General features: G+C 44.0%; 1 long non-coding RNA gene across 16 annotated transcripts in view; it reads right to left on the reverse strand.

The window, feature by feature from the left end:
• LOC307181408 overlaps positions 1–14,973 on the reverse strand; it is a 1,608,936-nt gene that overhangs the window by 1,468,070 nt on the left and 125,893 nt on the right. The gene's annotated exons all lie outside the window — the stretch shown is intronic.

The raw sequence follows: 14,973 nt of genomic DNA on the forward strand, positions 1-14,973 counted from the left end.
GAGGTTCGGTGAGCAAATGAAGACCCTTTGAAGTCATATTGCATGGTACCCATTCCACGGGTTTCAACTACCCAGGTTTAAGGTATTCTTCCTTCAGCTAAAACATGCATGTGGAACCTAGAGTATGATCAACCATGTGATCGGGAGACGTGTTCAAATATGTCTCAGTTTTCCTCCCCTGGTACTCGGGTGCAACATTCCAGACGCTTTACTAACACTCTCCCCACTTGGAGAGTCAGTCCCTTTAACCTCCTGTTTGGCCCAGTTTGCAATTTCTGCGGAAGATGAACAGGAATAGCGAGAACCAATGAGAGGCTAGCTGGAGGTGTCTGGACGGGCAAATTTAACTCTTATTTCCCACCAGGAAGAGGAATTAACCAAAGGCTCAGCATGCCGGGCCGGAACCAGATTAGGGCCTTAAGCCATCCTGCGGTGTTGCGGCCAGCTCAAAAGAAAGCGAGTTGAAGAAAGGAGCTCAGGGGCACTGTAATTCACAAACCTGCAGAGTTATAAATGACAGCTATCGTCCAAAAATAGACTGAAGTAAGGCTGCCAAGCGGACTTGAAAGCGAGGCAGAATTGCAGGAAACCGATTTCAGGAGGTAGACTGGAATTGCATTGAAAGCATAGGAAAAGAGGCAGAACGTCCACAATGATGCACTTGGCCAAAAAGGGCGTATGCGTTTTTTCCTGAATATATTCAGGAAAAAACGCATACGCCCTTTCTGGCCAACCAAGCAAGCTTGCAAAGGAAATCTGCACTACAATGAAGTCTCACTTCCCCCCGGTCAAAAGGGCCATCTGAAAAAAGTGTAAAATCCAGAAAGGCAGGACAGGCCATGGAGAACTGGGAGCCTTGTTATGCTGATGGGCGGGATGTAAATTGCCAACAACCACTCGGGTGAAGTGTATGGTGTTTCCTGAAACATCTAAAAAACAAAGCAACAGAACCTAGGGCACTTCCACTTATGGTCCTATAGATTAGGGAAATTAAAATCAAAAAGACACAGCCACCCCAAAGTTTGGAACGGCTCTGTTTACAAGAACCTCGTTTACAGTACAAGTTCAACATCGCAGAAAGTGAAAAATGGATAAAGAAGTTGTGGTATTTACTTACAAAGCAATATCACTCAGCAATGAAATCTGTGTCATCAGGCCCTTAGCAGCACAATGAGTGGATTCAGGTATGATGATTCTAACTGAAGTAAGTCACACAGAAAAAGAAACATCATAAGATATCAGTAATACACGGAATGTAAACTTGGCTACACAGGAACTGAATTACAGAACAGAACAGGGTCTCAAATTTAGAAAACCAACTTATGCTTGCTTAAGGGTAAAGGTGAGTTGGGGTGCTGCATAAAACCAGGGATTGAAATGAGCACAGATAAAGTTCCTTAAGTCAAATATGGAATAGACAAGAGCTACTCCTTGCTCAACGAAATGGACTCAACACCGCATATTAAACGCCTAAGAATGTACCTGACTAGTAAGTATCTTAAAACCTATGGATTGCTATGTCTCCGAAAGAGAATCAAGCATGTGTACAGGGGCATAAACGCAGCAGTGATAGGATTGGAGAGGTTCGGTGAGCAAATGAAGACCCTTTGAAGTCATATTGCATGGTACCCATTCCACGGGTTTCAACTACCCAGGTTTAAGGTATTCTTCCTTCAGCTAAAACATGCATGTGGAACCTAGAGTATGATCAACCATGTGATCGGGAGACGTGTTCAAATATGTCTCAGTTTTCCTCCCCTGGTACTCGGGTGCAACATTCCAGACGCTTTACTAACACTCTCCCCACTTGGAGAGTCAGTCCCTTTAACCTCCTGTTTGGCCCAGTTTGCAATTTCTGCGGAAGATGAACAGGAATAGCGAGAACCAATGAGAGGCTAGCTGGAGGTGTCTGGACGGGCAAATTTAACTCTCATTTCCCACCAGGAAGAGGAATTAACCAAAGGCTCAGCATGCCGGGCCGGAACCAGATTAGGGCCTGAAGCCATCCTGCGGTGTTGCGGCCAGGTCACAAGAAAGCGAGTTGAAGAAAGGAGCTCAGGGGCACTGTAATTCACAAACCTGCAGAGTTATAAATGACAGCTATCGTCCAAAAATAGACTGAAGTAAGGCTGCCAAGAGGACTTGAAAGCGGGGCAGAATTGCAGGAAACCGATTTCAGGAGGTAGACTGGAATTGCATTGAAAGCATAGGAAAAGAGGCAGAACGTCCACAATGATGCACTTGGCCAAAAAGGGCGTATGCGTTTTTTCCTGAATATATTCAGGAAAAAACGCATACGCCCTTTTTGGCCAACCAAGCAAGCTTGCAAAGGAAATCTGCACTACAATGAAGTCTCACTTTCCCCCGGTCAAAAGGGCCATCTGAAAAAAGTGTAAAATCCAGAAAGGCAACAGGCCATTGAGAACTGGGAGCCTTGTTATGCTGATGGGCGGGATGTAAATTGCCAACAGACACTTGGGAGAAGTGTATGGTGTTTCCTGAAACATCTAAAAAACAAAGCAACAGAGCCTAGGGCACTTCCACTTATGGTCCTATAGCTTAGGGAAATTAAAATCAAAAAGACACAGCCACCCCAAAGTTTGGAACGGCTCTGTTTACAAGAACCTCGTTTACAGTACAAGTTCAACATCGCAGAAAGTGAAAAATGGATAAAGAAGTTGTGGTATTCACTTACAAAGCAATATCACTCAGCAATGAAATCTATGTCATCAGGCCCTTAGCAGCACAATGAGTGGATTCAGGTATGATGATTCTAACTGAAATAAGTCACACAGAAAAAGAAACATCATAAGATATCAGTAATACACGGAATGGAAACTTGGCTACACAGGAACTGAATTACAGAACAGAACAGGGTCTCAAATTTAGAAAACCAACTTATGCTTGCTTAAGGGTAAAGGTGAGTTGGTGTGCTGCATAAAACCAGAGATTGAAATGAGCACAGATAAAGTTCCTTAAGTCAAATATGGAATAGACAAGAGCTACTCCGTGCTCAACGAAATGGACTCAACACCGCATATTAAACGCCTAAGAATGTACCTGACTTGTAAGTATCTTAAAACCTATGGATTGCTATGTCTCCGAAAGAGAATCAAGCAAGTGTACAGGGGCATAAACGCAGCAGTGATAGGATTGGAGAGGTTCGGTGAGCAAATGAAGACCCTTTGAAGTCATATTGCATGGTACCCACTCCACGGGTTTCAACTACCCAGGTTTAAGGTATTCTTCCTTCAGCTAAAACATGCATGTGGAACCTAGAGTATGATCAACCATGTGATCGGGAGACGTGTTCAAATATGTCTCAGTTTTCCTCCCCTGGTACTCGGGTGCAACATTCCAGACGCTTTACTAACACTCTCCCCACTTGGAGAGTCAGTCCCTTTAACCTCCTGTTTGGCCCAGTTTGCAATTTCTGCGGAAGATGAACAGGAATAGCGAGAACCAATGAGAGGCTAGCTGGAGGTGTCTGGACGGGCAAATTTAACTCTCATTTCCCACCAGGAAGAGGAATTAACCAAAGGCTCAGCATGCCGGGCCGGAACCAGATTAGGGCCTGAAGCCATCCTGCGGTGTTGCGGCCAGCTCAAAAGAAAGCGAGTTGAAGAAAGGAGCTCAGGGGCACTGTAATTCACAAACCTGCAGAGTTATAAATGACAGCTATCGTCCAAAAATAGACTGAAGTAAGGCTGCCAAGAGGACTTGAAAGCGGGGCAGAATTGCAGGAAACCGATTTCAGGAGGTAGACTGGAATTGCATTGAAAGCATAGGAAAAGAGGCAGAACGTCCACAATGATGCACTTGGCCAAAAAGGGCGTATGCGTTTTTTCCTGAATATATTCAGGAAAAAACGCATACGCCCTTTTTGGCCAACCAAGCAAGCTTGCAAAGGAAATCTGCACTACAATGAAGTCTCACTTCCCCCCGGTCAAAAGGGCCATCTGAAAAAAGTGTAAAATCCAGAAAGGCAACAGGCCATTGAGAACTGGGAGCCTTGTTATGCTGATGGGCGGGATGTAAATTGCCAACAGACACTTGGGAGAAGTGTATGGTGTTTCCTGAAACATCTAAAAAACAAAGCAACAGAGCCTAGGGCACTTCCACTTATGGTCCTATAGCTTAGGGAAATTAAAATCAAAAAGACACAGCCACCCCAAAGTTTGGAACGGCTCTGTTTACAAGAACCTCGTTTACAGTACAAGTTCAACATCGCAGAAAGTGAAAAATGGATAAAGAAGTTGTGGTATTCACTTACAAAGCAATATCACTCAGCAATGAAATCTATGTCATCAGGCCCTTAGCAGCACAATGAGTGGATTCAGGTATGATGATTCTAACTGAAATAAGTCACACAGAAAAAGAAACATCATAAGATATCAGTAATACACGGAATGGAAACTTGTCTACACAGGAACTGAATTACAGAACAGAACAGGGTCTCAAATTTAGAAAACCAACTTATGCTTGCTTAAGGGTAAAGGTGAGTTGGGGTGCTGCATAAAACCAGAGATTGAAATGAGCACAGATAAAGTTCCTTAAGTCAAATATGGAATAGACAAGAGCTACTCCTTGCTCAACGAAATGGACTCAACACCGCATATTAAACGCCTAAGAATGTACCTGACTTGTAAGTACCTTAAAACCTATGGATTGCTATGTCTCCGAAAGAGAATCAAGCATGTGTACAGGGGCATAAACGCAGCAGTGATAGGATTGGAGAGGTTCGGTGAGCAAATGAAGACCCTTTGAAGTCATATTGCATGGTACCCACTCCACGGGTTTCAACTACCCAGGTTTAAGGTATTCTTCCTTCAGCTAAAACATGCATGTGGAACCTAGAGTATGATCAACCATGTGATCGGGAGCCGTGTTCAAATATGTCTCAGTTTTCCTCCCCTGGTACTCGGGTGCAACATTCCAGACGCTTTACTAACACTCTCCCCACTTGGAGAGTCAGTCCCTTTAACCTCCTGTTTGGCCCAGTTTGCAATTTCTGCGGAAGATGAACAGGAATAGCGAGAACCAATGAGAGGCTAGCTGGAGGTGTCTGGACGGGCAAATTTAACTCTTATTTCCCACCAGGAAGAGGAATTAACCAAAGGCTCAGCATGCCGGGCCGGAACCAGATTAGGGCCTGAAGCCATCCTGCGGTGTTGCGGCCAGCTCACAAGAAAGCGAGTTGAAGAAAGGAGCTCAGGGGCACTGTATTTCACAAACCTGCAGAGTTATAAATGACAGCTATCGTCCAAAAATAGACTGAAGTAAGGCTGCCAAGAGGACTTGAAAGCGGGGCAGAATTGCAGGAAACCGATTTCAGGAGGTAGACTGGAATTGCATTGAAAGCATAGGAAAAGAGGCAGAACGTCCACAATGATGCACTTGGCCAAAAAGGGCGTATGCGTTTTTTCCTGAATATATTCAGGAAAAAACGCATACGCCCTTTTTGGCCAACCAAGCAAGCTTGCAAAGGAAATCTGCACTACAATGAAGTCTCACTTCCCCCCGGTCAAAAGGGCCATCTGAAAAAAGTGTAAAATCCAGAAAGGCAGGACAGGCCATGGAGAACTGGGAGCCTTGTTATGCTGATGGGCGGGATGTAAATTGCCAACAACCACTCGGGAGAAGTGTATGGTGTTTCCTGAAACATCTAAAAAACAAAGCAACAGAACCTAGGGCACTTCCACTTATGGTCCTATAGCTTAGGGAAATTAAAATCAAAAAGACACAGCCACCCCAAAGTTTGGAACGGCTCTGTTTACAAGAACCTCGTTTACAGTACAAGTTCAACATCGCAGAAAGTGAAAAATGGATAAAGAAGTTGTGGTATTTACTTACAAAGCAATATCACTCAGCAATGAAATCTGTGTCATCAGGCCCTTAGCAGCACAATGAGTGGATTCAGGTATGATGATTCTAACTGAAGTAAGTCACACAGAAAAAGAAACATCATAAGATATCAGTAATACACGGAATGTAAACTTGGCTACACAGGAACTGAATTACAGAACAGAACAGGGTCTCAAATTTAGAAAACCAACTTATGCTTGCTTAAGGGTAAAGGTGAGTTGGGGTGCTGCATAAAACCAGAGATTGAAATGAGCACAGATAAAGTTCCTTAAGTCAAATATGGAATAGACAAGAGCTACTCCTTGCTCAACGAAATGGACTCAACACCGCATATTAAACGCCTAAGAATGTACCTGACTTGTAAGTATCTTAAAACCTATGGATTGCTATGTCTCCGAAAGAGAATCAAGCATGTGTACAGGGGCATAAACGCAGCAGTGATAGGATTGGAGAGGTTCGGTGAGCAAATGAAGACCCTTTGAAGTCATATTGCATGGTACCCATTCCACGGGTTTCAACTACCCAGGTTTAAGGTATTCTTCCTTCAGCTAAAACATGCATGTGGAACCTAGAGTATGATCAACCATGTGATCGGGAGACGTGTTCAAATATGTCTCAGTTTTTGTCCCCTGGTACTCGGGTGCAACATTCCAGACGCTTTACTAAAACTCTCCCCACTTGGAGAGTCAGTCCCTTTAACCTCCTGTTTGGCCCAGTTTGCAATTTCTGCGGAAGATGAACAGGAATAGCGAGAACCAATGAGAGGCTAGCTGGAGGTGTCTGGACGGGCAAATTTAACTCTCATTTCCCACCAGGAAGAGGAAATAACCAAAGGCTCAGCGTGCCATACCGGAACCAGATTAGGGCCTGAAGCCATCCTGCGGTGCTGCGGCCAGCTCAAAAGAAAGCGAGTTGAAGAAAGGAGCTCAGGGGCACTGTAATTCACAAACCTGCAGAGTTATAAATGACAGCTATCGTCCAAAAATAGACTGAAGTAAGGCTGCCAAGAGGACTTGAAAGCGGGGCAGAATTGCAGGAAACTGATTTCAGGAGGTAGACTGGAATTGCATTGAAAGCATAGGAAAAGAGGCAGAACGTCCACAATGATGCACTTGGCCAAAAAGGGCGTATGCGTTTTTTCCTGAATATATTCAGGAAAAAACGCATACGCCCTTTTTGGCCAACCAAGCAAGCTTGCAAAGGAAATCTGCACTACAATGAAGTCTCACTTCCCCCCGGTCAAAAGGGCCATCTGAAAAAAGTGTAAAATCCAGAAAGGCAGGACAGGCCATGGAGAACTGGGAGCCTTGTTATGCTGATGGGCGGGATGTAAATTGCCAACAACCACTCGGGTGAAGTGTATGGTGTTTCCTGAAACATCTAAAAAACAAAGCAACAGAACCTAGGGCACTTCCACTTATGGTCCTATAGCTTAGGGAAATTAAAATCAAAAAGACACAGCCACCCCAAAGTTTGGAACGGCTCTGTTTACAAGAACCTCGTTTACAGTACAAGTTCAACATCGCAGAAAGTGAAAAATGGATAAAGAAGTTGTGGTATTCACTTACAAAGCAATATCACTCAGCAATGAAATCTATGTCATCAGGCCCTTAGCAGCACAATGAGTGGATTCAGGTATGATGATTCTAACTGAAGTAAGTCACACAGAAAAAGAAACATCATAAGATATCAGTAATACACGGAATGTAAACTTGGCTACACAGGAACTGAATTACAGAACAGAACAGGGTCTCAAATTTAGAAAACCAACTTATGCTTGCTTAAGGGTAAAGGTGAGTTGGGGTGCTGCATAAAACCAGAGATTTAAATGAGAACAGATAAAGTTCCTTAAGCCAAATATGGAATAGACAAGAGCTACTCCTTGCTAAACGAAATGGACTCAACACCCCATATTAAACGCCTAAGAATGTACCTGACTAGTAAGTATCTTAAAACCTATGGATTGCTATGTCTCCGAAAGAGAATCAAGCATGTGTACAGGGGCATAAACGCAGCAGTGATAGGATTGGAGAGGTTCGGTGAGCAAATGAAGACCCTTTGAAGTCATATTGCATGGTACCCATTCCACGGGTTTCAACTACCCAGGTTTAAGGTATTCTTCCTTCAGCTAAAACATGCATGTGGAACCTAGAGTATGATCAACCATGTGATCGGGAGACGTGTTCAAATATGTCTCAGTTTTCCTCCCCTGGTACTCGGGTGCAACATTCCAGACGCTTTACTAACACTCTCCCCACTTGGAGAGTCAGTCCCTTTAACCTCCTGTTTGGCCCAGTTTGCAATTTCTGCGGAAGATGAACAGGAATAGCGAGAACCAATGAGAGGCTAGCTGGAGGTGTCTGGACGGGCAAATTTAACTCTCACTTCCCACCAGGAAGAGGAATTAACCAAAGGCTCAGCATGCCGGGCCGGAACCAGATTAGGGCCTGAAGCCATCCTGCGGTGTTGCGGCCAGCTCACAAGAAAGCGAGTTGAAGAAAGGAGCTCAGGGGCACTGTAATTCACAAACCTGCAGAGTTATAAATGACAGCTATCGTCCAAAAATAGACTGAAGTAAGGCTGCCAAGAGGACTTGAAAGCGGGGCAGAATTGCAGGAAACCGATTTCAGGAGGTAGACTGGAATTGCATTGAAAGCATAGGAAAAGAGGCAGAACGTCCACAATGATGCACTTGGCCAAAAAGGGCGTATGCGTTTTTTCCTGAATATATTCAGGAAAAAACGCATACGCCCTTTTTGGCCAACCAAGCAAGCTTGCAAAGGAAATCTGCACTACAATGAAGTCTCACTTTCCCCCGGTCAAAAGGGCCATCTGAAAAAAGTGTAAAATCCAGAAAGGCAACAGGCCATTGAGAACTGGGAGCCTTGTTATGCTGATGGGCGGGATGTAAATTGCCAACAGACACTTGGGAGAAGTGTATGGTGTTTCCTGAAACATCTAAAAAACAAAGCAACAGAGCCTAGGGCACTTCCACTTATGGTCCTATAGCTTAGGGAAATTAAAATCAAAAAGACACAGCCACCCCAAAGTTTGGAACGGCTCTGTTTACAAGAACCTCGTTTACAATACAAGTTCAACATCGCAGAAAGTGAAAAATGGATAAAGAAGTTGTGGTATTCACTTACAAAGCAATATCACTCAGCAATGAAATCTATGTCATCAGGCCCTTAGCAGCACAATGAGTGGATTCAGGTATGATGATTCTAACTGAAATAAGTCACACAGAAAAAGAAACATCATAAGATATCAGTAATACACGGAATGGAAACTTGGCTACACAGGAACTGAATTACAGAACAGAACAGGGTCTCAAATTTAGAAAACCAACTTATGCTTGCTTAAGGGTAAAGGTGAGTTGGGGTGCTGCATAAAACCAGAGATTGAAATGAGCACAGATAAAGTTCCTTAAGTCAAATATGGAATAGACAAGAGCTACTCCTTGCTCAACGAAATGGACTCAACACCGCATATTAAACGCCTAAGAATGTACCTGACTTGTAAGTATCTTAAAACCTATGGATTGCTACGTCTCCGAAAGAGAATCAAGCATGTGTACAGGGGCATAAACGCAGCAGTGATAGGATTTGAGAGGTTCGGTGAGCAAATGAAGACCCTTTGAAGTCATATTGCATGGTACCCATTCCACGGGTTTCAACTACCCAGGTTTAAGGTATTCTTCCTTCAGCTAAAACATGCATGTGGAACCTAGATTATGATCAACCATGTGATCGGGAGACGTGTTCAAATATGTCTCAGTTTTCCTCTCCTGGTACTCGGGTGCAACATTCCAGACGCTTTACTAACACTCTCCCCACTTGGAGAGTCAGTCCCTTTAACCTCCTGTTTGGCCCAGTTTGCAATTTCTGCGGAAGATGAACAGGAATAGCGAGAACCAATGAGAGGCTAGCTGGAGGTGTCTGGACGGGCAAATTTAACTCTCATTTCCCACCAGGAAGAGGAGTTAACCAAAGGCTCAGCATGCCGGGCCGGAACCAGATTAGGGCCTGAAGCCATCCTGCGGTGTTGCGGCCAGCTCAAAAGAAAGCGAGTTGAAGAAAGGAGCTCAGGGGCACTGTAATTCACAAACCTGCAGAGTTATAAATGACAGCTATCGTCCAAAAATAGACTGAAGTAAGGCTGCCAAGAGGACTTGAAAGCGGGGCAGAATTGCAGGAAACCGATTTCAGGAGGTAGACTGGAATTGCATTGAAAGCATAGGAAAAGAGGCAGAACGTCCACAATGATGCACTTGGCCAAAAAGGGTGTATGCGTTTTTTCCTGAATATATTCAGGAAAAAACGCATACGTCCTTTTTGGCCAACCAAGCAAGCTTGCAAAGGAAATCTGCACTACAATGAAGTCTCACTTCCCCCCGGTCAAAAGGGCCATCTGAAAAAAGTGTAAAATCCAGAAAGGCAACAGGCCATTGAGAACTGGGAGCCTTGTTATGCTGATGGGCGGGATGTAAATTGCCAACAGACACTTGGGTGAAGTGTATGGTGTTTCCTGAAACATCTAAAAAACAAAGCAACAGAGCCTAGGGCACTTCCACTTATGGTCCTATAGCTTAGGGAAATTAAAATCAAAAAGACACAGCCACCCCAAAGTTTGGAACAGCTCTGTTTACAAGAACCTCGTTTACAGTACAAGTTCAACATCGCAGAAAGTGAAAAATGGATAAAGAAGTTGTGGTATTCACTTACAAAGCAATATCACTCAGCAATGAAATCTATGTCATCAGGCCCTTAGCATCACAATGAGTGGATTCAGGTATGATGATTCTAACTGAAATAAGTCACACAGAAAAAGAAACATCATAAGATATCAGTAATACACGGAATGGAAACTTGGCTACACAGGAACTGAATTACAGAACAGAACAGGGTCTCAAATTTAGAAAACCAACTTATGCTTGCTTAAGGGGAAAGGTGAGTTGGGGTGCTGCATAAAACCAGAGATTGAAATGAGCACAGATAAAGTTCCTTAAGTCAAATATGGAATAGACAAGAGCTACTCCTTGCTCAACGAAATGGACTCAACACCGCATATTAAACGCCTAAGAATGTACCTGACTTGTAAGTATCTTAAAACCTATGGATTGCTATGTCTCCGAAAGAGAATCAAGCATGTGTACAGGGGCATAAACGCAGCAGTGATAGGATTGGAGAGGTTCGGTGAGCAAATGAAGACCCTTTGAAGTCATATTGCATGGTACCCATTCCACGGGTTTCAACTACCCAGGTTTAAGGTATTCTTCCTTCAGCTAAAACATGCATGTGGAACCTAGAGTATGATCAACCATGTGATCGGGAGACGTGTTCAAATATGTCTCAGTTTTCCTCCCCTGGTACTCGGGTGCAACATTCCAGACGCTTTACTAACACTCTCCCCACTTGGAGAGTCAGTCCCTTTAACCTCCTGTTTGGCCCAGTTTGCAATTTCTGCGGAAGATGAACAGGAATAGCGAGAACCAATGAGAGGCTAGCTGGAGGTGTCTGGACGGGCAAATTTAACTCTCATTTCCCACCAGGAAGAGGAATTAACCAAAGGCTCAGCATGCCGGGCCGGAACCAGATTAGGGCCTGAAGCCATCCTGCGGTGTTGCGGCCAGCTCACAAGAAAGAGAGTTGAAGAAAGGAGCTCAGGGGCACTGTAATTCACAAACCTGCAGAGTTATAAATGACAGCTATCGTCCAAAAATAGACTGAAGTAAGGCTGCCAAGAGGACTTGAAAGCGGGGCAGAATTGCAGGAAACCGATTTCAGGAGGTAGACTGGAATTGCATTGAAAGCATAGGAAAAGAGGCAGAACGTCCACAATGATGCACTTGGCCAAAAAGGGCGTATGCGTTTTTTCCTGAATATATTCAGGAAAAAACGCATACGCCCTTTTTGGCCAACCAAGCAAGCTTGCAAAGGAAATCTGCACTACAATGAAGTCTCACTTCCCCCCGGTCAAAAGGGCCATCTGAAAAAAGTGTAAAATCCAGAAAGGCAACAGGCCATTGAGAACTGGGAGCCTTGTTATGCTGATGGGTGGGATGTAAATTGCCAACAGACACTTGGGAGAAGTGTATGGTGTTTCCTGAAACATCTAAAAAACAAAGCAACAGAGCCTAGGGCACTTCCACTTATGGTCCTATAGCTTAGGGAAATTAAAATCAAAAAGACACAGCCACCCCAAAGTTTGGAACGGCTCTGTTTACAAGAACCTCGTTTACAGTACAAGTTCAACATCGCAGAAAGTGAAAAATGGATAAAGAAGTTGTGGTATTCACTTACAAAGCAATATCACTCAGCAATGAAATCTATGTCATCAGGCCCTTAGCAGCACAATGAGTGGATTCAGGTATGATGATTCTAACTGAAATAAGTCACACAGAAAAAGAAACATCATAAGATATCAGTAACACACGGAATGGAAACTTGGCTACACAGGAACTGAATTACAGAACAGAACAGGGTCTCAAATTTAGAAAACCAACTTATGCTTGCTTAAGGGTAAAGGTGAGTTGGGGTGCTGCATAAAACCAGAGATTGAAATGAGCACAGATAAAGTTCCTTAAGTCAAATATGGAATAGACAAGAGCTACTCCTTGCTCAACGAAATGGACTCAACACCGCATATTAAACGCCTAAGAATGTACCTGACTTGTAAGTATCTTAAAACCTATGGATTGCTATGTCTCCGAAAGAGAATCAAGCATGTGTACAGGGGCATAAACGCAGCAGTGATAGGATTGGAGGGGTTCGGTGAGCAAATGAAGACCCTTTGAAGTCATATTGCATGGTACCCATTCCACGGGTTTCAACTACCCAGGTTTAAGGTATTCTTCCTTCAGCTAAAACATGCATGTGGAACCTAGAGTATGATCAACCATGTGATCGGGAGACGTGTTCAAATATGTCTCAGTTTTCCTCCCCTGGTACTCGGGTGCAACATTCCAGACGCTTTACTAACACTCTCCCCACTTGGAGAGTCAGTCCCTTTAACCTCCTGTTTGGCCCAGTTTGCAATTTCTGCGGAAGATGAACAGGAATAGCGAGAACCAATGAGAGGCTAGCTGGAGGTGTCTGGACGGGCAAATTTAACTCTTATTTCCCACCAGGAAGAGGAGTTAACCAAAGGCTCAGCATGCCGGGCCGGAACCAGATTAGGGCCTGAAGCCATCCTGCGGTGTTGCGGCCAGCTCAAAAGAAAGCGAGTTGAAGAAAGGAGCTCAGGGGCACTGTAATTCACAAACCTGCAGAGTTATAAATGACAGCTATCGTCCAAAAATAGACTGAAGTAAGGCTGCCAAGAGGACTTGAAAGCGGGGCAGAATTGCAGGAAACCGATTTCAGGAGGTAGACTGGAATTGCATTGAAAGCATAGGAAAAGAGGCAGAACGTCCACAATGATGCACTTGGCCAAAAAGGGCGTATGCGTTTTTTCCTGAATATATTCAGGAAAAAACGCATACGCCCTTTTTGGCCAACCAAGCAAGCTTGCAAAGGAAATCTGCACTACAATGAAGTCTCACTTCCCCCCGGTCAAAAGGGCCATCTGAAAAAAGTGTAAAATCCAGAAAGGCAGGACAGGCCATGGAGAACTGGGAGCCTTGTTATGCTGATGGGCGGGATGTAAATTGCCAACAACCACTCGGGTGAAGTGTATGGTGTTTCCTGAAACATCTAAAAAACAAAGCAACAGAACCTAGGGCACTTCCACTTATGGTCCTATAGATTAGGGAAATTAAAATCAAAAAGACACAGCCACCCCAAAGTTTGGAACGGCTCTGTTTACAAGAACCTCGTTTACAGTACAAGTTCAACATCGCAGAAAGTGAAAAATGGATAAAGAAGTTGTGGTATTCACTTACAAAGCAATATCACTCAGCAATGAAATCTATGTCATCAGGCCCTTAGCAGCACAATGAGTGGATTCAGGTATGATGATTCTAACTGAAATAAGTCACACAGAAAAAGAAACATCATAAGATATCAGTAATACACGGAATGGAAACTTGGCTACACAGGAACTGAATTACAGAACAGAACAGGGTCTCAAATTTAGAAAACCAACTTATGCTGGCTTAAGGGTAAAGGTGAGTTGGGGTGCTGCATAAAACCAGAGATTGAAATGAGCACAGATAAAGTTCCTTAAGTCAAATATGGAATAGACAAGAGCTACTCCTTGCTCAACGAAATGGACTCAACACCGCATATTAAACGCCTAAGAATGTACCTGACTTGTAAGTATCTTAAAACCTATGGATTGCTATGTCTCCGAAAGAGAATCAAGCATGTGTACAGGGGCATAAACGCAGCAGTGATAGGATTGGAGAGGTTCGGTGAGCAAATGAAGACCCTTTGAAGTCATATTGCATGGTACCCATTCCACGGGTTTCAACTACCCAGGTTTAAGGTATTCTTCCTTCAGCTAAAACATGCATGTGGAACCTAGAGTATGATCAACCATGTGATCGGGAGACGTGTTCAAATATGTCTCAGTTTTCCTCCCCTGGTACTCGGGTGCAACATTCCAGACGCTTTACTAACACTCTCCCCACTTGGAGAGTCAGTCCCTTTAACCTCCTGTTTGGCCCAGTTTGCAATTTCTGCGGAAGATGAACAGGAATAGCGAGAACCAATGAGAGGCTAGCTGGAGGTGTCTGGACGGGCAAATTTAACTCTCATTTCCCACCAGGAAGAGGAATTAACCAAAGGCTCAGCATGCCGGGCCGGACCAGATTAGGGCCTGAAGCCATCCTGCGGTGTTGCGGCCAGCTCACAAGAAAGAGAGTTGAAGAAAGGAGCTCAGGGGCACTGTAATTCACAAACCTGCAGAGTTATAAATGACAGCTATCGTCCAAAAATAGACTGAAGTAAGGCTGCCAAGAGGACTTGAAAGCGGGGCAGAATTGCAGGAAACCGATTTCAGGAGGTAGACTGGAATTGCATTGAAAGCATAGGAAAAGAGGCAGAACGTCCACAATGATGCACTTGGCCAAAAAGGGCGTATGCGTTTTTTCCTGAATATATTCAGGAAAAAACGCATACGCCCTTTTTGGCCAACCAAGCAAGCTTGCAAAGGAAATCTGCACTA

The sequence above is a fragment of the Stenella coeruleoalba genome (genome assembly GCF_951394435.1).
Source record: "Stenella coeruleoalba genome assembly, contig: scaffold_69, whole genome shotgun sequence".
In the NCBI taxonomy this organism is placed as follows: domain Eukaryota; kingdom Metazoa; phylum Chordata; class Mammalia; order Artiodactyla; family Delphinidae; genus Stenella; species Stenella coeruleoalba.